This window comes from Struthio camelus, chromosome 12 (genome assembly GCF_040807025.1).
Source record: "Struthio camelus isolate bStrCam1 chromosome 12, bStrCam1.hap1, whole genome shotgun sequence".
Lineage (NCBI taxonomy): Eukaryota > Metazoa > Chordata > Aves > Struthioniformes > Struthionidae > Struthio > Struthio camelus.
In genome coordinates this window covers 6,389,682-6,417,122 of record NC_090953.1, presented here as the reverse complement: position 1 = coordinate 6,417,122, position 27,441 = coordinate 6,389,682, and the positions used below count along the sequence as shown (strand labels likewise).

Sequence of the window (27,441 nt, the reverse complement as noted above, 5' to 3'; positions counted from 1 at the left end):
CTTCAGAGCATTACAGAGGTCCTGGCAATATCAAGAATAATTTTCACACCTTTGTGATATAGCTCAACTTCTGGTTTTGCTTTACTCAGGTATTTTTCCCTTGGCTACATCAAAGACTTTCCAGTGCTATAGATGAGCTACTGAATATGTGGTCAAAGTTTTAAGAGGAAAATGGGGCAATCTCACAGGTGGCAGCTCATGTTCTTTCTCATGCACAGGATCACACTGACCACTAGATTCCGATCCAAGAAAGAAATGAACACCAAATTAGAATATCAGGGACAGCCCAGGAATTCCTGCAGCATGGGATTACCTGGATATATTTCAGCCAGACAGTTTTCCTAGCCCCTGATGCTACCTTGGTGTGACCTATTCTCTACCTACAGTTAATATTTGGGCAACAAGGAAGGGCATAGCGTAGGGAAAAAAATTGCACGGAGTTTTAAATAGGTTGCAATCTCTGGTCTTATCATAGGTAATTTGTAGTACTTAATAGCCCTGATATACAGGAGGTCACATGAACTCATTTAGAAGTCCTCTCTGGATTCATTTTCGAAGAATTTATTAATCTCTGCCTGGCATGAGAAAGATAATGGCATTTCCTTCAGTAGAGCCTCAGTCGGTGCCAAAAGCAGAAGTCTGACTGTCATCAAATCAGCCAGTGAAAACAAGAGGGGTATTTGGTTGTTTATTTATTGAGTCATTCCAGCTTGATATTGGCTTTATGCCCATGCATATAAGTTCAGAGATAAAGAGTTATTCCTAACGATAGCAGGACAATCCATTTCTCCACATTACAGCACAGAACTCTATCGCTAAATTAAATCCAAGATACGCATGTAACCTGAACCTTGACTTTCACAACGGAGAGAAGGTTCAGGAGGCAAGCTGGGACAAATCCAGAGAAGGGTCATAAAGGCACAACAAGCCAGATCCCTGAATAAAACTTGCACTGTCTTTCAACAGGCCAGCACAGATTTGAACTTGGAAAAGTCCAAGGAAAAATTATTTAAACCCAGGTCCCAGAATGCAAAGTGAACTAGAGAGATTGCTCAGGAGCCTGAAGTGGCATTTTTTATAGCACAAACAATATAAAGTAAATTAGGGAGAATGACAACCTTCTGTGTACTTTGCAAGAAAACTAAAAGTCCCACTGGTGCACTCTGCTCGTCTGAGAAGTACAGGAGCAAAATGCAAGCGTGTTAAAATGCTGTAGCCTGGAAGGATTTTTTTTTTCTTTAAAGCAATGAAATGGTTCAACAACCTTCTGAGAAGGTGAAAAAATCTTGCCTGTCTACATTTGCAAGAGAAGCCTGAATTACCTGCCTTTCCCTTTAAGCATTTTCAGATACAAATCAAACACAGATGGCCCATTATGTTTATGACCTCACTGTCAATTGCTCTAGATAGTGCATGCATTAATTATTGAAATATTTTCATAGCATACAACTTTTTAGTGTTCACATTGTCACAGATAATTTCAACTTTCTGATTGGAAGGAGGTATAAACAGTGTTATTTATGAGAATTAATCTCTTGAATGCTGTAAAAGCCACAAATACAGTATATTTTTTATAATGAATCCAACCTAAAAGATAAAAAACAACAACAACAAAACCTGGCCACAGTCCTGAAAGTCAACATTATGTTAACGTTCCCTGTGATACATAAACGATGCCAAAACCCATTACAATTGCAGTAAATTTTGATTACAGGAGTAGTTTGTTATTTATGTCTGGAAGATAAAGATAATATTGGGAATAACCCTCTTTTCCATGAATAAACTACCTCCATAAAACATTGTGTTTTGTAAACAGTAAAACAAAAAAATACTTGTCTGACATTTTCAAATTGTTGCATCTATTATGGTTCAAAAAAACTTGGGAGAGCGAGCAGACAATAACATTTCTTTAATTCTAGTTTTCTTTCATTGGTAAAAAATGAACAACTATAGACCAAGTCCAGAGAGGTCCACAGAACAGCCAAAGTATTACTGTAGTTCATAGGAGCAGAGAATTAATCATTTCAGAATAGAGTTATCAAAAACAACTGCTTCACCAGAAACAGCCTATTGACTGAGAGTTAAAGTAAGGCTTAGCTTTTCACACGTTCATGAGCATAGAAGGGACAAAATCTAGATCTCCACTCCCTAGGGCTTATAATGGATAAAAGGTAGACAACCTTCTGACAGGGGAGTTTTGGGAGGAGTGCTTTGAGAGCATCAGCCAGGATCTCCTGACAATACCCAGAACAGAACTTGTAACGTCTTACAAACTTTTGGTACTTGCCATCAGTAACATACGTGCCTACAGGCTTCAGCCACCTCAGAAGTTGGGTTAGTGTTTTGTAACAAACATTCCTCATTTCCATTTTTATGAACAGAGTAAGGTTGCCTTGCTCTGGCTGCTGTACATCAAGTCTGGTGGCACTCATCTGAGAGGCAAACAGATTGCACTTTCCCAAAAAGCAGGACATGCGGAGAGGTTCCCAAAGTGCAGACAGGGAGCTGCACCTGAGCAGAAGTGGAAGCTGCCTGGGAAAAGTGGTGAGCAGGTATACAGCCAGACCTCCAAGATGATGGAGGAAAGGAGGAATTTTCTTGGGACTGGACAGCCTTAAAGCTGCAAAACAAACCTCCAAAAACTGTTAAGAACTGTAGGATGAACACAAACTGGAAGCCCGCTAAGACTGTTATAAAAGAAATTAGAAAGTCTAAAGAGACGAGAAGCTGAAGGCTAAATGAGGCCTACGTTGGAAGTTGACAGAAAACACCAGGGACTGTTGCAGCGTCTGAACCTGGCCCAGGACCCAAACACAGGGCAAGCAGCCTTGAAAGCTTGAGAAGGAGCAAACAGAGACAGCCGGGTGGTAGCGCCTGCTATCCCGTTCCCTTCGCTCCTCCCTAGGGAACGCTGCCCTGGAGGAAAGCCCACCTCCACCGCACTCACCAGAAAGCTCCCTTGCCAGCCGAACCTTGAGAATTGAATCGTAAGTGCAGGCGCGCTTATCTCCTCCCAAAAGCCTGTATTCATACTGTGAAAAACTTTTTGTCAGGTAGGACCGATCTTTCTCTGTCAGAAAAGCAAAGGTTTTGTTCTAGTTGTTATTTTTAACCAATCAGCAGATCACCTGCTGATTAAGACTGCAAGAGGAGTATCTCTGTCTAGAAAAAACCTGCAGCTTCTTTCACTTATACTTTTATTGCCTTAACCTTTCGGCAAGGCGCAACTAGAAAGGGAACCCTAAATTTATGGGGTGAAGAATTAAATAAGATAATCCCTCCTAGAATATTCCAGATGAGTGAAGAGAAAACATGCCTTTTTAATAATCCCATTTTCAGGAAACCCTTCCAAAAAGCTGATGCCATCCACACCGGGGGCAGGGGAGAAACATCTTATGGAAGTAGCCCAAGGGAGAAAGCGGCTCACGACCAGCACATTCACACCTTTCTTGATTTATTTAAGGCACAAAAATAGCGTAATATGCCCTATTTGCTTCACTAACAAGCTTTTATATTTGTAGCAGCTCAAGTCCAGTCCCGCTTTCGGCGGCGCAGGCGCCGCTCAGGCCCCGCTTCACCGGCCACACGCGGAGCCCGGCCCTCGCCAGCCCCACAGTGGGCGAAGAAAGAAAGAAAAGCACCTAAACAGCTGTCGCTAGTCATATTTTGAAGCCAAGAAGCAGCACCTCCCTAGGCCTCCCAGGCCCACACAGGCTCTGCCGGCCCCTGTTTCCTCACTTAAGCAGGGGCGGGGGTTTGCGGCGCCCCGGCTCCCTCCCCGCCCCGCGGGCGGAGCCAGCCGAGCAGGGGAGGGTTTTGCCTCCCAACCTGCAGACCGTCCTAAACGGCCCCTTCCCTGCCCTCGGGTCGCTCTTCTCCAAGGCTCAGCAACCTCTCTGGATGCTCACGTAGTCAAAGTGGCCAAAAAAAGAGGAATGGCTGGCAAACGGCAGGGGAAGTTTGCGAAGGCAGCCCTTCGCGGGCGGCCTGGGGGCCCTCGGCCCTGCCCTGAGCCGGCGTGAGGCCTTGTCTTGGTCAGCGCTTTGCGAAGCCTGAGAATGGGAACCGGCAGGCGTAGTTGCCCGACTTGTTTGTGGGGGTTTTTTGGTCTGTAGGTCTTTTTTTCTACAGCTTGAAGGGCTAAAGTTTACACTTCCGATTACTTCAAAGGAACAACTTCTTTTTTTCCCCCTCCCTCTCCCGAGCTAGTACTGAGGAGAGATAGTTGACACCAACTCTTTTTTTTTTTTTCCCCTTTTTTTCCCTCCTCTCTCATACACAAACTGGAGGCCCCGTCAAGCTTCTGCTTTCTGGGCAAGGCAAATAAGAAATGGATCACTTGGGTGCCGCCGCCCTTTCCCGCTTTTCCCTCTGCCCGTGCTGCCGAAGCGCGCCCGGGGCGCCCGGGCTGGTGCGGGCGCTGGCTGCGCAAACGCGTCCTCAGGAATTGACGGCCATCGCTTTTCCAAGCGTTAGGAAAGCCTGTGAGCGCATCAGTTTTAAATGAGTTATATATTTAGCGCTGCGCCCACTGTTCTTTCAGTTCTAATTTTAGAGGGCAGGGGACAACTCTGACGCTATTGTAGCCTTGTCTAAATTTAATATGGTTGAGCAGCTGCTGATTATCAGAGAGATTGCCTTTTTGCTCCTTCAGGAATTTTTCACTCAAGGAAAAAAAGTCAGTGTAGTACTCTGCTTAGGGATTGTGCTCGCTGCAGTGACACGTCAGCCAGAAAAGTGTACGCTGGGCTAGTCTTTTAAGACCTACCTCTTACTCCAGGTAGGGACTTGAGATACAGGATAAGTAAATGTGGTTGGCCTGGGTGATATTTTCCTTTCTTTCCTGCAGAAAGACCAATAACTTGGGCTAGCATATGCCAATAGACTAGTCCTGTCCCAGCTCCTTATGGGTTCACATGCCACTAAGTAAAGAACAGAGCCAAGGATCTTCCAGTTCACTAACTGCCTTGTGTGGGAGGGAGTAGGTGAGGAATATAATTCCCTTGTGTTTACCTGAATCCAAGGGTCAGATAGTCCACCCAGAGCCCTGATTTTAAGATCAGAAGAGGAACTATTCCAGTCATTCAGTCTGACCTCTTGTAAGATAAATCCACCAGACCTTCCTCCAACTTACGGCCATGCGTAAGCGTGACTCAACGCTCGAGCTTGAAGGCAGTCTAGACCTGAATGTATTTTTTTTGTTTGTTTTATGGCCATAGTAAGCAGCAGTATCTGAAATGGCATCTCTCCAACTTTGTCATATGATATGCCATTCATAGAAATGGGGAATTATGTGGTGCAGGGAGGGTTTTTAAGCTTTTGTAAGTGATTAAAGGTGACATATGCAAACATTTTAGTATTGAAGACAAGCTTAATCTGCATAACTCTGCAGTGTCAAAGGCTCTTTCTAGACAAAGAGTGTTTAATGGATAACTGTAAAAAGAGGCTTTGCAACTTTCTATAAATATTAGAATTTCTCCTTCCTTCTGAAAAATATTAAAAGCCTTAAAAGGAATCACTGATGCTGGCAACTAAGTTTAAATAGTCCTCAGAAGTTCCTGACACTTTGTGTACAACTTTAGACTTTTGCATATGGTTCCCCCCACTTAAGTGTTTTGAGGTTGGGGTGACTGCAGGTCTGTGAGAAAGCAAGATTGATAAAGCAAAGCAATCAGAGTTATTTCCTATGCATGAAATTGATTAAATGCTTCACTAAATGGCTTATAAATTTGGCTCTCATATTTCTGTCACCCACTGCAAAGATTACAGAAACTTCGTCTATAACCATGTTGTATACAATACCAAATTACAAAAGGTTGTAAAAACTAATGTTTTGTTTAAAGTTTTGAGCAAGACCATATGCCTTTGGTGACCTTGAGTAAGCTATTTTAATTCAAAACATTTCAAAGAGGAGAAGAGAAGGAAAAAAATGCATGTGCGTAACAAAACCAAACTAATACAGTTTAAAACTTAATATGGAGTGTACCATTTCTTACTCCTAGAAAAAAATATATTGAATCCTCTTACACTAGAGGATCATAATGTTATAGCTCCTAAGTATATGTGGCATGAAACCTGGAAGACCAGGTTTTCCCGGGTTCAATTTGATTCCTTACATTTGATAACAAAGTTCAAAAAAATATCTAGGAGCTTATATGGTCCCCTTTCCTTTAGAGCCAAAGTGCACCAGGCACTAGTCTTTTTAACCTCACCAAACCCTCTAAAGTGCAGGTTTATTTTTTTTGTGCTTAGCATAGTTTTATTATTATCCCTCAAAATACGGATAAGAAACTGAGGCACAGAGACACTAAGGGTCTCAAGATCCCAAAAGCAGATGGGATTTGCATGCTTCCCTTTCACATGGAGACCCATAAACAGCGGAAGGACTGTTGGCTTATAGCTGTGGAAGCATAGTAAGCAGCTAGAGGACTACTGGAGCAATATTAAATTCCTGACAGTACTTATTCACATATAGTGTCCCACACTCACTTAAAAACAGCTGCTGATTATGAATTGAGTTCACATAGAATAAACTTTAGGCCAACTGAGTCTTCTCTTATTTTAATATCTTGTATTGACTTGTGTGTTGGCCATTCTGATATAAATGTCTGATCTGAAAAGTTTAGCTAACCCAAACCTGTCCAAATGTAGAAAAGAGTGTTGCTTCTCCCAGATATTAAGCACACGAGACAGTTATAGGTAGCCACACTGAAGAGGGTAGCTATGCTTTATAAATCCAGTAATACTGTTCTTTTGACAGTTGCACGTAAGCTATGTGGGACCCTTTTTACATATTTCTCCGCTTTGCAGATGGGAAAACTCTGGTTCAGCAAGCAAAAAGGATTCACCCAATGTCACGGAGCAAGTTCTCTGGCAAAGTTTGAAGTTGAACTCTAGCTCTTCTGCTACCCTATGCTTTAAGAACTCAACCGTACTTCCTTTAGTTATACAAATAGAGATCTGAAGTGATTAAACGCAAGTACTGAAGCAAAGCTCATAGCAAGCAAGAGTGAGTCAGCATGAAATGCAAACGTAAGCATGAGAAAATAATCCCTGTGTTTTAACCATAAATGCCTATTTTCTACAGGAAAAGCTATGTTCTCCTGTAACATTTACAAGCCATCATGTCCCCAGCAAGGATTAACATTTGGCATCGAAGTACTGATCTGGCAAAGAGCTGCCAGTAATGTAATCTTTTTTACAACCAACGACATGCTTAAAGTCTTGATGGACTTGACCTCTGCCCATTGCTAATCCCTCACTTTCTTGCCCATTCAAATGTACATCTTTAAAGAGATGGTACCAAATGTGTAGCAAACGCAGCTAAACTTTAACTGAGGTGAAACAAGAGCTGCCCCGAGAAAAGTGTCGGATGGAGGGAAATATGAGCGTTTCTTAACAACCAGTCATGAGTTGGAATTTTGCCCCTGTCACAGGGGAAGAGAAGCTTGCCTGGTTTTAGGCATACAGTGACTTTATTTCTTCCCCGATGGGAGAGCACACCTTTTGTGAGGAGCAGTTATGATATATTTGCTAGGATTACAGGAGCCTTGAAGAACTGTGACTACAGTCAGACTCCTTATGCTCAGACTGTCTGAATAGTCCTTGATCCCAAAGGTTAAAACTAAACAAAGTAGATGAAACACATGGAAAAAATGAGGCGTAAAGTGACCTTCTATTTAACTGAATCAGTTTCTCAACTCCCAATTCAGGAGTTTGGTTGAAAGACCAAAGTAAAAGATTTACACTGTGTTCACAGAAAATAACAGTCAGTCCAATAAGATTCCAGCTGTCTTTTCTTTCATTTGTATGACAACCAGTCCTGGGACACATGCCAGCTCCTCAGATATTGCTGCTCCACAGTCTAGTTATTCTAACTTCTGGCAACTGGTTGTTTGACCTCTTGGTGGCTTGTCCTTTTAATATCACTTTCTCTATGTGGGTAATCTAGTGGGAATCCCTCCTTTATAAAGCAACAGTCTACACATGGTAATTAGCCAGAACACTAAAGTATTGTGCTGTTAAGTTTGGTCTTGAGCTAGGCAGTTACTGTGGTTGGAGAGTGCAAAAATATGGTTTGGTCTCCTGGTTATGAATTAATATTTTCCAGGCAGTGGGAGAAAAGCCTAATCTTTTCTGTGCCATGTGTTGGATACCAATTTTGGATCACTCCCTAAAGTCATGTGATAGCAATCTCCTCCCAGATGAGCATAGCCCTGGCTCCAAAGGATGTCCTAAGAGGAGATCAGCTGAACAGCATCATCCCTCATAGCTTTTTCTGGCTTATGTATGATGAGTTACATCTCTTTTGTGTAAGAAAACAGCCAAGTGTAAAAACTTCACTGTATTCTTCTGTCCCATTACCAGTGATTACCAAGTGGCATAATAGCCAGTCGAGTGTTCTGTATCACACAGAGATCCTCCCGTGAGAGTGGCCAGCACCGTTCGATGAGGGCTGCTTTTCATTAGTTTCCAAAGCAGCCTAAAAGCATCTCGGAAGAGTCCAGTATCTCTAGACACTCTGTAACCTTCAGATGCTGTATTCAATGAAAAAGAATGCAAGCAATCCAAGGAAAAGAAACAATCATATATCTTTAATTTAAGGCAATATCCCATTGTAAGCCCTTTGTCCCACCATGAACTGTCAGAATGCAGCCATAGATTTTTTTCCAGTAGTCTGGGAATGGGATCTTAGAAAGTGGTATATTCAGTCTGACGCGGACTTAAATAGGCTTCAGAATAATCTATCATGTATCAAGTGTTTAATTGACATAATTAATATTTTTAAGGGAAGCCATTTACATTGCAAGTTGTATGCACATTATTTACAGTTTCAACAGTAACAGTTAATGCTCTGTGACAAACTATATTGTTTCCAGCTTGTTATCCATTCATAACAGGGTCAATCTATTACCATTATTTTTGTGAACGTAGCTGTTACCTTGAGGCAAAAAGTTAATTGTAAATTACAGAGGAGAGATTATTGAGTTGTTTCTTAACTGTATTCACTGTAATGTATGGTAATGGTGCCATTTTATGAAACATTTACATTTAAAAGCATTTTGTTATTCCTATCAGACCTGCTGGACAAATTCATTTCCAAACTTTTCAAGAACATTCTTAATGGAAAGGGAAGGGCCATTTGAGAGGATCCAGCTGAACATTTCATAACTATTGCAGTTAAAAACAGATGCAGTCTCATCTGTTTTTCCACTGTGTCTGAGATCTGTCCCTCTGCCATTACCATCCAACACAAAACTCCAAGAAGTGCTGTAGTGCTCTGAGTAGCAGGAACAGACTTGATTGTAATTTAGAGTTACACTTGAGTCCTTACCTTGCAAGAGTGATCAGTAGTAGAGATGTATCTTAAGATTTTATTGAGCCTTTGATCCACATAGAGTACACAGTGCCAGTCTGATGTCGGGACTCCTCTACCTCCTGATTTTTGCACAATTTCCACTGCATTCACTGATGTCCTGGAAGACAAAGTTAGATCTGTGTATTTGATATTTGTGCCATGCCCTGTTTGCTCTCACTTGAGTAAAAGACAAAAAGCGTATGGGACTGCTGCTTCCCTAGCTCTGCTTCCCAGAGCTCGGTAGAAATTGTCATTCATAAGGCTATGCAGAAAACGATGGAGAATCATCATAAAAACTGTCTTTCCCGTATCATTCTAATGATGCATCTCAGGGTAAAACTCAGGAGCTTTCCACTTAGATTGTGGACTTGTCCATCTTAATGGACAGTGGAGAGCCAGCGTTGTTTAACTTCAATCTAGACAGTGTTTCTGTTACTCCCCCAGATACAGCAGGCCTACGTGCCGCAACAGTCTCCAGCTCGGTTAAGTCTTCAGCATTTTGCTTTAAATTGCATTTAGATGATTTATTTTAGCATGTTTGATTCTACCTCGAATTATAACGCTAACGCTAATTCTTCACAATCAATTCCACAGTAACAGAAGGCAAACTCAGAAATGCTGAATATTTAGAGTTCACTAAAGGAAACAAAAGGATGACACTGAGCAGATGCGGAGATTTATTTGTAGTAGCAAAGGAATAAGATAAAAGTATGTTCATGCTTTGTCCTCCTTTCTCTATTGTACAGTAGGCTTAAGGAGAGTGATAGCTGTTGGGATATTTGCTTAACCGTTCTATAAGAGTTAATACGTTCTAACTTCTTGGTGAAGTTTGTGTAGTATGCTAGTGATATTTGGGCAAAAAGAACCTATTTTCCGTAAAGTTTCAGAGGAAATCAATTTAAATTTGTTAGAAGCTATTGATCCAATATCCAGCTGCTCACCTGAAAAATCTGTTCCTTTCTACCTTTAACTCCTAGTGAGAGAGACATTCTTTAGGCTTATATCTTGTATTTGGAATACTTAATGTGCCAAATCAGATCAGGTTTGTCCTTACCACGTGGTCTCAGAAATGTCAAGGCATTTTAAGGTATTAGCGTATCTATCTTGCGAAGGGTTAAGTAGCATTATGACTGTGGTATCCATCACTGGTAGTATGTTCAAAGTGCACAAAGCTCAAGACATATGCATTCTTCGTCCAATAACTTGTCCAGTAATTGGTATATTGATTGCTAATGTCATCATGTTTTAGTATATATAAACCCTCTCACTCTATCATACAGCCGCCAACAATCCAAGAAGTCATTGTTTATTCATTGTAACTCCCAAACTGGCCGTGTCAGATTGTGCTTGAGGCCTTGCTGATAAAAATCAGCAGATGATTGGGCACACACATTCTTAACATGGCTGACCCATGACATCTTAGGGCCAGCAGGGAGCCTGTCATTATGTGTACAATACTCTTCTTTCTTTCCCCTTATCTATTCCCAGATGACTTTGAGATTTTTATTAACTCATTAATGACTGAAGATGTCATTAAAGAAAGTCAGGGGTAGGGAAACGAGGGAGGAAAAGGTATTTTGTTTGTTTGTTTTAAAGTGGAAAGCAGCAAGCCATTGGCTCCAAATGGAGAAAGGTGGAGAAAGCTTTAAGTGATAACTGAAATCCAAAGGAAAAGATCAGCAATTTTTTAGATTGATTAAAGATAAGTTTTTCTGGGGGGAACAGTTGAAAAAATCTTAGGCCATTTCTGAAATACAGTTAAGGAAGGAGGGATAGATTTCTCTACAAAAAGAAAGAGCAAAGATTAGTTAGATTTATATAGGACACCTGGCAGTCTTTGCAACTGCAATTGAGTATATTCCAAACACTATCTTGGTGTTCAAATATTTAAGTATTACTTACACCTGAACAAAAAACTCATTCTGAGTGAGTATTTTTTCATATGCTCTAAAATGAAAGTTATCTTGTACAGAGAAATAGTATCTGCTTTTTTACTTTTTCCTTGTAAAAATAACAATTCAACAGATACCGAACAATGTTATGTTAATCACACCTGCAGTTCCTTCCCAGTTTTCTTTTTGCATCTTAAGTATGTGAATTCTATTTGTAAATGTAGCAAATTACTGAACATGTATTCGCATACTTGTATTATGTAGTCAGGATTTAATTGCATTAAAATATATATTTGAAACAGAATTTTCAAGTGAGTTTACTACTGGCCTACTTCTCATCTTTTGCAGGAGGTCATTAAACTGTCCTCGACTTCAGGAGGAACAACTAGTGCCTTTTAGTAGGTTTTTTTTAGTGACCTTTTTCCCTCTTAAAATCTTTCCGATATTTCCTAATTTATCTTTAAAGCAATCACACAACTGATTTGTTTTTTGGTTGGAAGCTAGATTCCTACGACAATGCAAGCTTTTCCTCGTAGAATTTGGGTATACTTCCTATAGCTACAGGCCTATTGGTTTAAAATCAAGGACTTGATATTTTAAGGATTGTAACTATTTTGTTTTAATTATTGCCAATACATTTAATTATTGCCATTGACTAAGGGAACAGTGAATGCTTTTCTGTCTGAGCTAGCTGCCCTTCATAAAAGCAACCTTCATATGTGGCTCATCTCAGTCTAGAAATCTCTGATACAATTCTAGTGATACTGGACATGAAAGTGACAGAGCTAAAATCATCTGCATAGGCTGGTCTTTAGTAATCTTTGTTCCAATGTCTATCTTTGAGATGTGTGGAAGAAAAGAGCCTGGTTCCCTGAGAGCCCCACAAGTCGTTGTATAAAATACAGAACACAACTCTGCATGGGGCCTGTGAAGAACTACTAAGACCATCTCAAACAAGAATTTGCTTACTCCATCACAAAAACTGCAGATAATGGCTCTGCGATCAGGCATATCAATCTGACCTTACAGACTGACTGTAGTAAGTTTCAGAACTCCTAATGGGAGTTAAAGAACAATTTAGTTATGCCATGCTTTTTTGATGGCTCTCCTTTCCCTCCGTTCAATAGATGATCCAGATCACCTAGGTCATAAGGGAAACAATTGTTATTTATTTGAATTTACAAAAGTGTGAATACTCATTCAATCAAACTAATATATAGCTACAATATATATTCTTAGGAATAGTGTTAATTTTTTGCCATGTCCTGAGCTCCTGTGGTGAATGCATTGCCTGCCTTTTGCAACACTAGCATTCATTTCTGGTTTCTTTTGTTTGCTTTTTTAAGAGGGTTTTTTTTTTTCCTTTTTTTAGTCTCCTGATAGTTAGTGATGTTTATATTGCAGTGGGAGCTGAGGTTCTCCAACAAAGGTCAGGGCTTTGTTGTGCAAGGTACGTGAATGACTTTTAAAAGCTACATACATATATGACAAGATTAACAAAAAAAGAGATGATGAGAACACATCAGCTTGTTAGTCAACTATGCCTGGCCTAATCAAGGTGTGCCATTTATCTAATACACTTTTTTGAGAAAAAGTCTTCCTTTTACCTCACTAACATCCAGATGCTAGTCCATCCTATACCAAAGCAGGAACCTGTGATGAATCTCTGGACAATGGACTGTTGCTTTGACAAACTACTCCTCTAGTGAAACACGTGGCTGTCTTGGCGACAATAATAGCAAAGTGCAGATTTTGCAGAAGAAATAGAGGCTTTGAGGGCTAGAACATGAGGCTCTGAGTCTATAAATTGCTGGACTGGGATGTTAGATGCCTTTTAATATTTTCAAACATCCAATAGAGTAATGAAAGAACCGTAGGACTATCCAGCTGTAAGATCTCGGGAGAGTTGTTTCCAGAGATCGTGGGAGCTCACAACTTGTTGAAGAACATGAAGCCCTATCCGAGTAATAGCGGGAAATAAGTTGCTTGATTTTTCTATCCCCAAAGACAAATTCTTGTAGCAGCAAAAGTGTAAAATCCAACAAAGGGAGGACAGGCTTGATACCTTCAGATACGCGAGCCTCTTCATAGTGGGGGGAAAAAAAAGGCATACTGACAGTGAGACTGTTTGGGGTAAATAATGGGAACAGACTTCTCAGAAATAAACTGGCATGGATTTGGCCATGAGATGTCAGATTCATAACTTGGGAAATGAAAGTCTCTATATACCACAGAGCAGGCCTTATCCAGGCAGTGGCAAGTCAGCCTGCTGAGCCACAGGGATTTCTTTATAAGCAGTGGTATATTAAACGTGGAATTGGGTAGGCCAAAGGGACAGCAGTAAAACAGAGGCAGCGTGCAGTGACCAAAAATGAGCTAAAGGCAGACACACTAATTACTTTGCAGTAATTTTATTTTCCCTTACAGTTGACTTATATCTTGCTCCTGGAACGTAAATGCTTTTCTTATTACTTAGACTTCACATCTAGTACATTTGTTGTTTAACTGAAGTTGTGGGGGACAGCAGTTTTTGTTTAATTATCCAATTCAGTGCCTTTATCAATGTAAAGATGAGGGCCGTGTTTTTGTACTGTGCACATAGCTGGAATGGGCTGAGGAGGAGCACTTGTGGACAGGCCTAGGTCAACAAAACAGATTCATCCATCACATCTGCCAGAATAGAAAGATAGTTGTCTTGATTGTTCGGTCAATCTGAGACCTTTCTGCTGAGTCAACTGACAAGATTGCAGATACTTGTGACAAAAAGAACACTTATCCATTAGTAAGTGGACCGAAGACCACCTACATATTTGGCACAGGGTCTTCAGCTTAGGAAGCTCTGAACTTGTCTTGAATACCAGGATGCTGCTGTTTGCAATCATCTTCTCTTTATGGGAATTGACACCAAAAACTAACCCAAAATACGAAAATAATAAAAGAAAGGAATTTGGAGGTGATAATGGTGGAAGTTGTGCGAGCCAATAGAAAGTACAGTAAAGAAACCCATGACAAGTCATGATAAATGGGTCGTTATAAAATTCATGTTTAGGCTGCACCAGTCTGGGGATAATGCCATTCGTCATGGCAACACTGGGGCACTAATGAGCCCTCATTGCATATTCATGGCTTTGGCGCCTCTCTTCTCTCCCTTCCTCCCTCCCACCCCGAACCAATGCCTGGTAAATATCTCCACCTCAAGCTGAAACTCGACTTAGGCTGCTTTTTTTTTTATTTGTTATGTTGCAGCAATTACACTGTAAAAGTGCTGCACAAGATTGATTGCTCTGATCTGTAGTTCAATTGTAAATTAGAATACACATCCCCCTGGGGACACACGGCCCCTATTTGTGATTAAGAAAAAAGCCCCATAATAGACTAATAGCTAAAGTTCTCTCTCTTTTACTTTCAGGCAATTAGCTTGATGAAATGGCCTCTTTTTGTGTACCCTGGAAGTGTAAACCGATATCATAATGAAGTATATGATGTTTATTCTATTATTTTCACCTTGCCATGTATGCAGGAATGCATAAATAATGGCTGCTTTGTCTAGTACATTTACTGATTCAGGAGTAAACTATGTCTTAAAGATGCAGTGTATGATCCTGCAGCCATATATGAAGCTGAGCACTGTGACTAGTCCCTATAAAAACAAATGTTCTGCCTAAAGAAGTTGGAGACCATTTTTAGTTAGATGATTAAATAGTGTTTGCAAGGGACTTCCATTTATAAAGAACCTTAATTGAAAAGCTTCCTGATAACCTTGTGAGAAAAGTAAGGTGTCTCCATTTTACAAAAAGGAAAACTGATGAGGAGACACTGAACAAATTACGGAAGCCAACACTGGACCTCAGTAAGTGCTTAAAAAAAATCCTGGCACTTTGAACTTTTTTCAGGTCATCAGAAATGCCCTTTCTTCTCTTGTGAACTATTATTAACAGTGTCCTGGATGGTTTGTAGAATGACCCTGGCTGTTCCTCGCCTTAAAATGTATAAAACTCTGTGGTGTCAGGGTTTCCTTCATTACCATGGGACGGACATACATGGCTAAAACTCTTTCACCTGAATCCAAGGTGAATATGGTCACGCCCGTATCCAGTATCTTGTGTTGGATGTTGGCCTTCCCAAGGCTTAATTTAAGCTGTCACTCTGAGCAAATGAGTCGTGTTGTGCAACAGCACTATAAAGTGAGTGAGTGTGTTCGTGCAGTTGAGCTCGAGACAATTATCTGTGAAGAAAACTGCCATCTAGATGATAACTCTGTGCATACTTGCTTTGTGACAATAGGTGCTTCAACATTTGCATTTCAGTTTGGCCCAGGAGTGCACTTTTGAAGTGACACTTCCAATCGTCCCTGCTTACCATACTCCACAACATGAAGCAGTCTTGGAGCATGCAAGCTGAATTCTTCTGGGTGAAACTAAACCGGAAGATGTCGTTTTGGGTGCTCCAGCTGCTAATGTGCTTTCAGTTCATGGACGCATATCAGAGCTAGTCCAAGTAAACCTCTGACATGCAGTGACCTGGGACAGGCTCCTGCACTCACTTCAGTGCACAGTGTAGGCGTACTTTTATTTACCTATTTACCAAGTGAAGTGGGATCCCTACCCAAGAAGTTTTGAGAAGCTCGTGGAGTATGGTAGGGAGGCCATGTGAAATAGCCAGGAAAAACTGTGTGAGAAAATGCACTGCTTTTGTATCACCCTGTTGGTTCAGCTGCAATAGAAACAGTTACATTTAGTCTAAACTGCTGTGAGAAAGAGGTTTGACAGGGAAATATAACACAGGAAACATTTTGCCAAGAAATGCTACCAGTGCAAGCCTTTAAAGGTAACACTCTGTACATGGCTACAATACCATGTTCTGTTTAAACTTGTTCATCATTGTCTTCTTGCATGACAGCCCTGGCATTTAAAATATGTTAGGGGTGACACAATACTTTCACCTGGTGCAGACATATATCACTGGAAGGATGTTCTCATAAACAAAGTGCTGCAGGCTATGATCTTATCATTCTCCTCTTCCTTCTTCTCAGTTCAGTTCAATGACAAACACGTATTTCTATTCTTTGCTCCGATTTCTGGTCTAGAGGAGCCTAGTATTGGAACAACAGGTGATGTTGCAAATCAGGAATGACAAGCATTGGTGGTGGCCTGGTGGGGGAAAGCAACAGAGGGGGCAGAGAGCACGCAACATATTTTATAATGCTTTGGTTAGTACCCTGATGCTACACAGTACTACAGTTTTACAGTATGAGTAAAAGTTTACTCACTTGCATGCCTGCACATGCACATTTTTGAGAAAAACGTAAAGCAAATTAGAGCGTTCACGTGTAATTAGCTGACTCTTAGCGTGGTTCAGTCGAGGTGTTAGCCAGATAGTAAACTTCCAGATAGCTCACAGATAAAAGGACTAGGGCTGTTCCTGAGAAAGCTGGGGGTAATAGTTCGGAAGAGAAATTCCTGACACATTTAGCAGGCATCTAAAGATGTTCTTGCCCTACACCATTACACCATAGTGTAGCCATATAGGCCTTCCCCTTTTCTCTTCTCCTCCCAAGCTCAGCCCCTGATGGGGTCCAGGGCTTTTTCTCCTTGGATAGCCCAAGTTATCAGCTTCAAATTACTTAAGAGTTAATCATCATTTGCTGTTTAAACACACTGGTCTGTGGACTAAAGCTGTGTGAAATTCCCTGTTCCTTCTTCCTGAACTTCTTCCAATGACAATGTATGAAATAGGACCTATAACCCCTGTAGAGGCTGGAATACCTTCTACACGTAACCCTAGTTTTCCAGGTTCTCCAGTCATTTATCTCCGAGTGTATGTGACCAGGCCTAGTAAAAAGTGTTGTCACTTACCATATACAAACATCACGCTGAGAATGAAAGAAACTTAAAGTGTGTCCGAGTTCAAGTTTGTGGAATTTCTACAAAAATGTGGGTATTTTGCAAAATCCTTGTGCTAATGAAAATGCCATTATATTTTCTCTCATTTTATATGTGGCAGGGAAGTACTTTTTCTGTCCTTTGAGTGTTTTTAGGATTTCATTTTTGCAACTAATCCTTTGGCTAACTGATAAGCTATAAAAAAAAAAGATCAGACTGGATCATTTGAAATGCTTCAGTTCAGTGATTTCAAGATAATTCATTTTTTCAGTTTCATTTATAAATTAAAATTTGGAAGCAAAGTGTATTTCAAAGTAAATAAATATAACTGTTAATTTAGAAAATGTCAGGTTGGACACTTGAAGTTTTCCTTTTTTTTTTTTTTTCTAGATTGTAAGCTTCATCAAAACCAGTTGTTTCCTGTAAACCTTTTTTGACTGTTTGGCTTTTTCCAAAACAAGGCTTTAATGAAAAACCTCAGGCCAGACCTACTATTTTTTTTTCCTTCTATTCTCCACATAATCCATTTGTATCATCAGTTCAGTACCTCAGTGTATTTTTATTTGGGATGGTTTCTGAGGTGAAATAATTGAGAACTTAGTATGCTGAGTCAATCTAGCATTCAAAATTTCACATGTTGTTAAAACTATCCATACTTCTGTGTATCCATTCTGTTGTGCACTGATGTAAAACCTTATGTTTCTTGAGGCCTGTGTACGTATGGTCTGTTGTAATTTTTGTTCCTCTCAAATAGGACTGAACTAAAATATTTCCATTGATGTAAAAATGTGTCTGAGGAGACTTTGCACAACTTAAGCACTATTTCTTTGCCAGAGTGTAAAATCCATATCAAGTTTTCCTGCCAGGAAGATTCCATCCTGTAAGGAAAAAAAGTGTTATTTCAGGGGAAATTTTCCGTCATGCCAATGACAGAATTCAACACCAAATAGCTGTTGTTGAGCTAACTGTTAATAAACTAGCACTGTTAGAGTGGGTAGAACCATATTCGTTGCAAAACATGTTGTTTTTACAGACAAGGAATCACTTCTCAACATATGATAAGCAACATTCAGTACATAGTAATCCCTTAACCCCTAACAAAATACCAAAATTATTTTAAGGTTCATTTGTGCAAGGCTTATGTAGGCATTTGCCAGGGAGAGAAGTTGGAGTAAATTCTCTATAGAAAAGTGTTGCGTATGGAGTGCGATATGGTGTTAAAGTTTCAGTTCATCTTGAAGGAGGGAAACCTTCTGGTATAAATTTCAAATGATGCTCGAGGGAAAGAGGATTTCATACAACGAGGAGAGCAAGCGTGCCAGTGGCCAAGAGGCTACCACTAGAGATAACTCCTGGGTACTGTGTCAAGGCGAGAGTCCTCACAAGCCACCCAGCAAATGCTTTCAGTGCAGGGAAGTGTTGCTTCCCTGCTTTTCTTCTTTCCAAAGCTTGTCCTGTCCCTTTCCCTATCCCAGTGTGCAGAATGTCTAGCAAACCTGAGTTTTTGGACAGGCTTCTGGAGAGAGGAGCAACCTTTCAAAACAACTACTCGTCTTATGTAGGAGTAGCTGTACTGGGTTAGACCAAAGTCCATCAAGCCCGTTATCGGATCTGTGCCAGAAACCCCTAACAGATATATAGGGAAGCGTGAAGAAGTCAAACACAATGTAATTCTTCTCCAGATGTATTTTCCCAGTTCCCATCACTCAGTGAATTAGAGAAAGGTGGATAGTACAAGTTAAGTAAAACCCGAATATTTAATGATATCAAAGGACTATCTTCCATGAATCTCTAATCCTTTTTGAATCTGTGTATATACAGTATTCTATGACAGAAATTCCTGCAATTTAATTATGTGCGGTGTAACAATACATTATTTTATTCACTTTAAACCTTTTTTGGTCCTTGTTCTAAAGTGGCGAATAAACATTCCTCTCTTTACAACATTCTTCATAACAACTGTCATTTTATAAATCTTAGTCACCTCTTTTCCAAGCTGAGGAGTTCTACGTTTATGTAGTTTTTCCTCACATTGAACTAGATATGCTACAATTATCCACAGGACAACCATCATCAAACCCAACTGTTGTTACTGAGAGACTAAAGCTCTTACAAAAATTAATTTATTTAAAATAATCCTAAAAGTGCAAATATCTGAAGATCAGGCAAATGTTTAAAACCTGCCTGCAGCAAAATCATGCAATTAGAATCATGCTCATAAGTGTTAGAGTCTTAAAACATTAATAGATTATTTTAATGGAAGGAGTTATTAAAATTTGTACTTGATTTGCATTATTGCAACACTGAATGCGCTATAGAAAGCTGAGTCTGTGAGAAGTACAGCACAAAATAGTCTAATAGAGTTTCTTATTATCTGTGTTGGAACTTTAAAATAGATCATGCTTTACAGTGCTGCCTGAATTTTATTTAGTTTTATTTCTCTTCTAAATTAATAAGAACTCCTGTTTTTATATTAGAAAATGAGAAGTAGGATAAGAAAATAGCTTTAAAAAGAGAAAGATTGAAATGAGGCCTCAGAGAAGTAATATGAGCAGCGAAAAAATCCTTCCCAGCATACGCAATTTTTAGCATATATTAGAAGCGTTATGGTTCTGACTTTACTGTCTCATAACCACTATCAAAACTCTGTTCAACTGCAGTGTTTTGGTGGATGATTTAGGAAGAAGTTGCCCCAAACGTGGAAACAATTATAAAGAAATTCATGACTCATTAGTAAACATTCCATGTTATATTTCTATTACAAGTAGACTGTAATTTCTGGATATCTAGATGACATCTTTTCTATTGGGCGTTTCCCCTCCCTGATGTGTTTATAAAATTGCCCATGTTTCATTAGCCAGCCATCTCCAGCAAGCCTGATGCACAAATGTCTTCCCTGATCCAGTAAGGAACTTCTCCCTAAGAAAGGCTAATATCAAATATTGGCAAAGAAGAGTGCATTGGAGTCGGTAGAATAATTCCCATTGATTTCAACAGAGTTTGGAATAAGCCTGCATGGGTTAAAAATACCTGTAATCACAAAATGGAGTCTGGATTATAGTGATCCTGTTCCTCAACTGAGATATTTTTGGTTTTGTGTTCTTTAGAATTCCTTTAAATATTTCAGTAGTATGACCCTGCTGCACAGGTGTTGAAATTAATGTTTAGAGTTGGGTTGATTTAAACCGTTACTGGAGTGCGCTCTAAATTTTTCAGGGCAGCACAAATGTTTAAACATGGTGTCTTTGTTTTCAAAAACTCCATATCATTTAGAAGAAATGTGCCAGTAAATTAAAGGAGACTAGCTGTACCTATAGAGGTCCTTTAGAGACAGAAAAATGTTCTGTAGCTTCTACACTTAAAATATCATGGTTTAAAATTCAGCGATCAGATTCTTAGCTGGTGTAAGTCATCATAGCAATGATGGTGTACCACTTTGCATGATATTAGTAAATTGTCTTGCCAGTAATTAAGACTATCCCCTATGGAATAAGGACGAAGGACAAGAGAAAGTGTAAGTTGATATTGTCTCAGCGCAAAGATGTGGTAGACAGAAATATTCGCGCGTATAATAGACCCCTTGCCTACATGATCCCCAGGGGGCTAAAGTAGTACTGTTCAGAATAATCTTGGAAAAGGCACCTCTCAATGGCAACTAAAATTCTTATGAGTAGTTTTTAAGTTCCTCTTAATCAAAAGAGACAAAAAATGAAAATAAAACTTTAATAGGCATGGATTTGGGGAAAATCAGCTTTCTTTAAAAATACAGAGCATGTTACACTCTGTTGTTTTCTCAGACCCAATTATTTCAAATTATTTCATCCTAAGAAAACCTCATTTTTTCCCCCTTTCTGTCCATGGGTTTATTATGTCTATACTTTGCAGCTCAAGAAAATAAATGTAATTTCTATTAGTCAGTAAGTAATGAAATTAGTCTGATGAAACATAACAAGTTTTTACACTGAATTTGTAGTGGAAGTTTCAGGGGAGGACACCTCTTAATTCAGTAGCTATTTCCATGGAAATCCAATACAAGCTATACTGTCTGCCACAAAGATGCAGTTCCTTTAACGTACCAGCATAATGAGTCTTTTCCAGTATTACTTTTCTTTGAAAAGCGTTTCCTCGTTTCCTTTCCTCAGCATGAAAAGTGCATCTCTTCTGATCCTTGTGAAAATCACTTTTTTAACAGCTCCTTTAAGGAAATACACATTTCAAGCAGCATAGTTTCAGGCCTGGGATCTCATATGTTCTTGAAAAACGCTCTGACCTATGCATTATGCTCATGACTTGCTCAGTATGAAATTGATTTTTGAAATCACTTGTTTTTAAACTAATTGCTTCAAATCAAATCACTATGAGGATAGTAGGTCTAAATTCCATTTAACCAAACGTATAGCTGATGACCAAGTCCCTGTATTCTCATTTTGGGTGTTAAGGTCCCACTATCCCAAAAAGGATTTTAGAAATAGAGTCAATTAAGGGAGGAACACTATAATGCATAGTGGTGAATGAAATTTGGATGCATTTGTTTAAATTGGCCTACAAATCCAGAATAACCCAGATCACGATGACATTAAATGACCAAGCATTTACAGTAGATGAAGACAGCTTAAAAAAAAAAAAAAGCATATACGATTACCTGTGGGAGTCTTTATTCCAGGATATTGAGGGACATTTAGATTAGCAGAAATCCAGAAGTTATTAGGCATATATAGGATTATCAAATCATATTAATTGAAAACAGTTTTGCCAGCATCTGCATTAAACTGACGTCGGTGTTTTATATCATGTAAAATGTATGAGGCACAAAATACTATGTCCTAAAGGTCACTGAACAGAAACCAGTGTCTAGGTATCAAGTGCGAACACATTACAATCAGAAGACTTTTTGGAGGTGGGAAAAAATATATTAACAGGAGGAAGTAGAAGTATTTGAACTCTTCTTTTGAAGGTCCCAAAAAACAAATCTGGATGACTTTGTGAAAGGCAGGCTCCAGGAGAACTGCCTCTACAGGAGCTCTTATTAGACAGCTTTTTCCACTATGAATGTCTGCACAGTCCAAGCAGTGAGACATTGGACATAAGCAACTTTCTGAAGCTGCTGAACATATTATACTCTTTTTTTTACTTTTTGGTATCCTGACTTCTCTTGTATGATGTAGCATTGAGAAGCACATCTTTTTTTCCTTTTTAATATAAACTATACAGGTACCCACATATGAAGACTAGCAAAATCTACCTGTTGAACAGCAAATATTTTGCATATAGAGCAAATAATTTCAGTTCACTTAGCAGAAGTCATGTGACACACGTTTTTATGTTATAAAATTATATCCAAACATTGTCCAGTAATGTATTTATTGTATTGTCTTGGTGCCGGGAAGTCTCCTCCAAGCTTGAGCATTTTGCATTACTCTGTTACATTATACTATACAAAGTCAAGCATGGAACAAGAATGATTTTTGCCTTGAAGAACTAACTATCCAAAAGACTGCAGTAAAAATGTTAGTCTTGGGACCTGAGCCCTTGATTCATAAAGCCCAAAACCGCACAGATTCATAGCAGGAGATCAGAAGAGAGTCAGCAGCAGAGATGCCCTTATGTTGGGTTTTGTGGACAGTAGCAGAGTCACGTATCAAGATTTTAATCTTACAGACAGCAAGAGACCTGAGAATCAGTTGGCATTTCACACTTGCAGCTAATGTAGAATTTGTAAAGATAAAAGTGAGCATTAGTACTGGAAGCAATATTCTGGACACAAAGCAGCTATATTTAATGGGAAAGGTGCAAATCCACATTACGACTCGGATATGTATTAGCTACAGCCTCCAAGGGATCATACTTCAAAGAGTTTCTCTTTTCTTTGGCAGAAGGGATGATTAGGCAAAAATTGGCTATTGGTTTTATCTGTAGTTGGGGAACATATGATTTAGTTCATACAGCTTTAGCTGATAGGCCAGTCTTGGTTCAAGATGCTGATCTGCTATAAATACCTGTTCGTAATCAATAGAGCAATGAACTTAAAATAGAACTGAGGACCTAGTCCCTGCTCCTTTGGCCTGGACTGAGCTGACCTGGTAAATCTGTGGGGAGATGAGATCTTTTTGCACATCCAGTGTTCTCTGACTCCCCTCTGCGTTGGGAAGTGCTTCCAGATAGGCTCATGAGTCCAGAAATTACAACAGCCTTTCACGCACCATTGTCTCACTGATAACAGATGCTCTGCACTGCAGCTTGGGCCATTTGGACTTCCACTAACACCGCAGCATGTATTATCCTACAGTGCTAATCACTGATCGGTGCTATCTTCACTGAAACAAATCTGCCGAGCGTGTTTGTGCCCTCTGCCTCATCTAGAAGGAAAAATCATGTTTGGTGGTTAGAAAGATACCCTCAGAATGTATACGTCTGTTTTCCTTAATCCTGGGAATTCATCTCTGCTCTGTAGTTTTTTGAGTTTTCTTTGTCAGTGTCTAACAGGTGGCTGCTCTGATGCCTCCCAGCCTACAGTTTGATGCCTTGTGGCTTTCTTCCTGGCTGAGAAATGCCACAGATGGAAATGAGCAGTTTCGTCTCTTCCTGCCAAGTGTACAGTGATCAAGAGGTGGCAGCCATTCCTGCCTGCCTCGGATTATGGAGCAGAAGTCATACGGGAGGCCTGCCGGATTGGAACATATTCTGGTAGCACTAACACATCTTTCGCTGAAAAGTTAGGGGATGTGGAAGAAAACACTCCCGTCATCAAAACTGGTCCCTTGGTGGTTACATGACGTTCAGATTGAGTTGGGAAACCGCTTTATCACCTCATCACTTAACTGTGTGATCTCAAGGCAAAGCTGAGGCATACCCATATGCTCAGGAGATAAGATTACATTATCAACACTGTACTCGTGTTCTGGAGATTTTCTTGTTTTGCGTCTCAGAATGTGGAAGAACATTATAAATGTGGTGGTATTCTCAGTTACACAAAAACTAATTTATAGATTCTTCTACCAAAGAAAACAGAAAACATCTCTTCCTACCCATCCTCCTGAGTTCTGTTAGATGGTGTTCAAGGGCCTGATCTAGGTCAGAGCTGTCATAATGTAAGGACTCCCTTGGTGAAGAATTGTGTAATCATGTAGGAAACAGTTTTTAGCCAAAAGAACCTGAGCTATAGATGAAGCATGTGTGTGCTTTTGTGTAAAGGCAGGATGGTATGTATATATTCTGCAAAATGTATTTTGCATACAGTTCAGAATAGTAGGGGTATAGAAGAATATCAGGGGGGTATTCTTTGATCGGGGGATCAAAGAATAATCAGAGGTATATGGAAAAACATGTATTGAGGGCTCATAAGAGACAAGGTACAGATAGAGGGAGAAGGGAAAGGGAACAGACACAGAGACAGCTAAAAGAATGACAGATGTGACAGGCACAAATTAGGTAGGACAAATCCAAATAGTTTATCAGAAGTTGGAAAAAAAGCATCTCTGGCATTGTACGTCTAGTTTGTTTTTCCACAATGATGCTATGATGCTTTTTCTGCTCTTTCATGCAAGTGAAGCCTTGAGGTTCTCTTGATTCCCCCCCATAAGATGCGTCCCTTACACATCCCAAGTGATGGGTGATTTCCCATCACTATCTGAACTGTACTACCATCCCCTTCATCAGTTTTCTTCCTCCGTGAAACGTCAATAGCAGTGAAATTCACTGAGAGGAGTACTGTCTTTGCATGCTGGATTTGCTGTAATGAGATCACTGGCATAGTGGTTTATGTTAATCTTTTCAGAAGGAATACCTGAACTGTGGTGCAGTCATGACTGTAGCAATATCTAAAAAGACTGTTTTGGGGTAAAGTAGAAATTTTCCTCTCGTTTAGTAAAGCTAACAGAATATATTCCTTTCAAGTTTATTGACCAAGTTAAGATTTGTTATTTTTTGTCTGTTGTATATTATTGCAAAAAGCAGTCTTGTTCATACTCTTGTTTTCAAAATATTGCATAAATCCAACACAGCTTGCAGACAAAGCAATCTACTAAAGCAGTGTTCCATTTTGAGCAATCATCTGGAAGCATCTTTATCTGTTATACGTTCTCAGTCATATAAAGTCAGGAGGAGGAAAAAAAATCAGACTCATGTGATAACCTGAATGTCACCACATTGTATTTGTTAGAATCATTCAGAGCTGTGGATGCCTCGCTGAGAATGTCCTCATCCCCTTCTCTCCCAAGAAGAAAAATCCTTAGAGCATCCCAAGTGCTATGGTATCACTATTTAATATGATGTATTTGTGCCTAATTGATCAATGGAGTAATGCCAGGCTTGAATTTAGACCATGACATTTCAGGCAATAATGGTGACTCACAGCGTAGAACTTTCACTATTATTCTGATTTTACCTCAGATCTTTTCCACTTTGTTTGCTAAGTGAAGTGTCAGGCTTAATGATATAATTCTGAAAGGTCTCTGGATAGATTTAGTACAGGAAAGAAATACGTAGACAGATGAAATAATACGCCTTGTTTTACCACAGCCAATGCATTGTATTTTAGTGTGTTCTAATGAACTTTAAAATGACTCCTCAGTGTGCTTGCTCCCCAGGTCACAGGGGTTAGTTTGAGTTTGCTGTCTTCCTGGATTCTTGAGATAATTCCCTCCGGATTTGGTGGGTCAACAACAAAGTGCTGGTAACAAATACACTGCTGCTTTAATTTTGTGCTGTGCTTTCTCTGTCTTTGCTATGTGGATTTATACATGCCAACAGTTACACTGCTCATAGTTTAGCAACTTTAGGGCATCAATGACGTGCAGCTTAAAACCAATTTCTCTTTTGTACCTGGAGACCAAACATCCCTAATGATCTGTGCGACGTAGTTGTTGCCACAGGTTTACTTTTGCTCAAAGTGTTTAGGAACTGTAGTTACCCAGAGAGGAGTGGGGAATTAATGGAATTTGTTGATAGTGATAGGGAACTGTGTGCTCTAAATCCCATTGCAAGCTAAGAAAAACCCACCTCTACCTACAACTAATATACATAACTATAGAAAGCTTTTCTGTTTAAAAAGAATAATTAATAATGCTTAATGGTCTACAGATTTCTATGTATGAATTGTAAGGGATTTCAGCAGGCTTAGAGAGGTGGAGAAATGATTTAATATTGCATTGTTTAAAATTGTAGCATTTTAAACTGTTTAAAACGGTAAGCAGATAGGGTTTCCATGCCACACTTGAGACATTTGTTCTTTTATTTGTACTAAAATTTCGGCTTGAGCTCACATTGTCATTCTATGCAGACTGCTTTCCAGACAAGCTAATTTGTCTACCTGTGTTCCATTTTAGGTCTTGATTTTAATTTGAGGATGGTTCCTGCTAATACCAAAGACTGGATAGGACATCCATTAAAAGTCTACACAGCAATTGAAATGGAAAATTCCAAAAGAAACCCTATTAGAGTTTTTCTCCATCAAATCAACATTACAGACTTCTTATGCATTTCTTAATTAGACATCGATATTAACTGGACTGTTGCATGATTTAAATCTAGCTCTTAATCTCAGCTATTCTATGCTGCTGTAGTTTTTATGACATCCAACTAGCGACTGCTTTATGCATTAATCTATCTGGAAAACCACCTTCACATTTTTTTTGTCTTTTTTTAGAAGAATAAAGGCCCCAAGAAGGAAATGAAAGCTTTTGGGTTCAGCCATTAGTAATTTTCTGCTTAGTATTTGAAAAATTGCTTATTTTAATTGCTTCATAGAAGAAAAAGATATCAAAGCTAACGTTCTTTCTCTCCAAACTTTGTAATTATTTCTCTCAGACTCTTATTTGAAATGCCTTGAAAGGATTTTCATTGAAATGTAGATTTCTTCTCTTTCAAAAGTACTTTTATTCCCTGGTGTTTCTCTCCCTCTTTTTCTAGTCACTTCCTCTCTAAGTTTTAGAGCAACAATACATGGACTGTGATCTGTGGACGCTATGGCTTGTATCATAAGTCATGTGTCATAAGTGCCATCACCTTTAAGGTAACCTTCTCACGGTCCAGAGAGGTGGCAGTAATCCATAGGCCTTAGAGAACACTTCCAGCCTATGACCCTCATAACCTCTTGGCAGAGGAAACAGGCAATACTAGCTCTCCTTTGACAGGGAAAGCATAGCAAGGAGACATGAAATGATTTGCCATTCTCTGTCCAATGGCCAGCATGGTCTCCTGCATCAGCTGCTCCTGATTTTCACTTCTCATTTTTGTGAGACCCCATTATCAAATAATAAAGACCTGAACCTTGGTTGTTAGAAGGCAATGAGGCTCTGCTGAGAGTAGCCGT

General features: G+C 39.6%; 1 long non-coding RNA gene across 5 annotated transcripts in view; it reads right to left on the bottom strand.

The window, feature by feature from the left end:
- The window catches only part of LOC104148176 (uncharacterized), a 219,514-nt gene that overhangs the window by 163,177 nt on the left and 28,896 nt on the right, over nt 1-27,441 (bottom strand). For 2 of the 5 annotated variants that reach the window (XR_695036.2, XR_011143682.1), the window contains 2 exons: nt 21,209-21,327; nt 12,508-18,010 (listed from right to left, as the gene is read on the bottom strand). This is a non-coding gene — a long non-coding RNA (uncharacterized lncRNA). The other 3 variants (XR_011143681.1, XR_695046.2, XR_695045.2) reach the window with 3 other exon arrangements.